Below are 2,784 nucleotides of genomic sequence, written 5' to 3' on the forward strand. Positions count from 1 at the left end.
TGAACCCCCTGTTCCATGGCAAAGGTCAGATGTCACTATTGACTAGCCCTAAGGAAGGAGATGGAGACACCTTGCTGACCACTGTCCCCCCGTCTCTGACCTCTGTCTCAAAGAGATATTGGTATGCCCCAGGCCTTTCCCAACAGGTAAAGGCAGGGGGTGAGACATACCTGGAACAAAGACCTCTTCTAAGACAAAGATGAGTCTATATTATGGTTATGACCATAGTGTCTGGGAGTGTTTTCTCAGCAAATGCACCAGGGAGAATACATATCTCTTCTTAGAAAGAATGATACGAGTAGCTTGATGGTTTGAAGACCATAGTTAACAATAAACACTAGGGCATTTCTTTGAATGCATAGTTTCTTATTTACTTCTTAGCCTTTGCTTCTTCTTTGCCTCATTTTCCAAATATTAAGACAGATTAGATAAAGCTAACTTGTCTATGAAGATTTTTTCCAATATATATTTTTATTGAATTTTTGTGGATTTCATACAATGCATCTTAATCATATTTAGACCCTCCACTATGTGCACCCCAATAGCCTGCCCACAGGATTTTATGCATTCTATCATATATGTTAAGGCCTATGGAGTCAACTTTGTGTACCCGAATGTCACTCTTGAGTTCAGCCTGTGTATTGTCACTCCCTTAAAGAAGATAAACTCTCCCTTACCCAGCAGTAATCAGTTGCTAATAGTTCCTCTGTTAAAGTTGGGGTCTCCTGCCCATTTCCCAAGTTTTATGCTGGTTTTTGTCTAATTGACTTTGTGTGGGTTTTGTACATGCTGTCAACATTGCTGTAAATTCATATGAACAAGTTCCCAGTTTCCTCATTGTCATGTACCTCCTCCCCAAGCTCTTACCATCTTTTCCCCTCTTCCTCAATGGTCCCTGAGTCCTGGAGGATGAGGTTTAACATAGGAATCCTATCCAGGCACACACATTCTCTAGACCTTTATTCTCTGTGCTTTGGCCAGTTGTGGCCTGTGTTCATTGCTCTTTGTTGTATGAGGAAGCTTTGCTGATGAGAGTTGAGAGATTCATTGGTATTCTCTCTTCCCCTTGTTCCATCATGTTCTGTGAACCTTAGATGTCGAGGTTCCGTTGTAGATGTGTCACTTAGGGTTAAATATCTCACAGACACTTATTCTCTGTCTGTGACCAGTTGTGGAACTCTGTAATAGTCTCTGTCTGTTGCAAAAGAAGCTTCTTTGATGAATGGTGACTGGTATACTTGTCTGTAAATATAAGGATCCATGTTTAGCATAAAGTAAGAAACTATGTTTGTTTAGGGATGTGACAGACTTAGGGTTTTCTCTAAGATCTATGACCTCTCCAGCCATGTGTATTTGGCTATGTTTACTGCCAAATATGTGTTCTCTCCCACTGAGCGGGCTTTAAATCCAGTTAGATAGCTATGATTACTTCTCAAGATTAAAGTGCCACTACTGCACTGATACAGTTTGCCGTGCTGGTCATTGTTGTGGTTATTAGGCTTTAAAACTGGGCTTGGATCATCACTGATTGATTTTCTCCCTTAGCAACTTACATAGTGTCCTCCAAAACTATGAGAGCTAGTCTTTAGGGAGGAGGCTTCCAGGTCAGTTCCAGATCCATTTCCCCAAATCCTGTGTCCAAAGGATGCTCTGTCCTCAGCAATAAGTGTCTTATCTTCAAGTTCTTGGAGGTAATAAAGGGCTGGGGCAATAGCCTGTGTCATTTTGGAAGTCTCTTGGACTACTCTGATCAACAACTGGAAAGGAGGTTTTTCCTGTCTGGCATTGTTTCTTGTTATATAGCCTTCAGTTACACATATGCACTCATATACAGATATTGTATGTGTATTTTTCAGTGGGCTTTTGAACTAACACATTTCCTTCTAGTTTTTCACACCACATAAAATATTATTTATCGCTCATCTCTCTCCCGTCTAAACCTTCCTCCTCCCTCTCCAGTTAAAGTACTCCCACTTTTCCCATTTTTCCCTTGATAATACCTGTCTCTTATTATCTCCCCTCTCTTGATCTCCTTCTGCCCCACTTTACCCCCACTGTTTCTTGTATATCCTTTCCTCCTCCTTTCCCAGTTAAATACCTCCATTTTCCCCATTTCCTCCTTGCTAACATCTGTCTCCTACTATCTCCCACTCTTGGGTTTTCTTATCCTTTACCTCCATGGTTCCTTTCTGTTTTCCTAGCTCCTGCAGTTACAACAGGATATATATTCACATATAAGGATTTGGTTCTAAGATCCACAAATGAGGGAAAACATATGTTGCTTGTTCTTCTGAGTCTGTGTTACTTCACCTAGTATAACAGTTTCTAGTTCCGTCCATTTACCTGCAAATTTCCTTAAAAAACAGAAATGCTTCACCAATTTGCAAGTCATCCTTGTGCATGGGCCATGATAATCTTCTCTATATCATTCCAATTTTAGTGTATGTGCTGCCAAAGTGAGCACCCATGAAGGTTTTTTTTTACGAGCGTTCTAACTGAAAATATTTTTATGCTTTTCTAAATTCCCTGAACATTTTGTTTGCAGGAAAGTTCTTGTGACATTTTGTCTAGCAAAATACTTCTGGGTGTGCTTCAGACCCTCTTTCTAATATTCTGTCATGAGTATGGACAGAATACTTATTCCTATACTTCTCTGCATCCTGTGGTTGTGTGGAAGACACTAAGTTTACGTCCGTATTTCAGACTGCAGTTGAATCTCAGCAAACATTTCAGAGGCATTTCTTGGTGCTTGTCTCTTCTCTTCGTTAGACAACAAGCGCATGT

At 40.4% G+C, this 2,784-nt stretch overlaps 1 non-coding gene across 1 annotated transcript; it reads right to left on the minus strand.

Annotated features, from left to right (window-relative positions):
* Positions 1–2,357: 2,357 nt before the first annotated feature.
* LOC115067962 lies at positions 2,358–2,464 on the minus strand. The gene has a single exon (XR_003847322.1). It is a non-coding gene; the product is annotated as a U6 spliceosomal RNA (small nuclear RNA).
* Between the last annotated feature and the right edge of the window lie 320 nt (positions 2,465–2,784).

Source organism: Nannospalax galili, unplaced genomic scaffold, assembly GCF_000622305.1.
Source record: "Nannospalax galili isolate Female #2095 unplaced genomic scaffold, S.galili_v1.0 scaffold287, whole genome shotgun sequence".
Lineage (NCBI taxonomy): Eukaryota > Metazoa > Chordata > Mammalia > Rodentia > Spalacidae > Nannospalax > Nannospalax galili.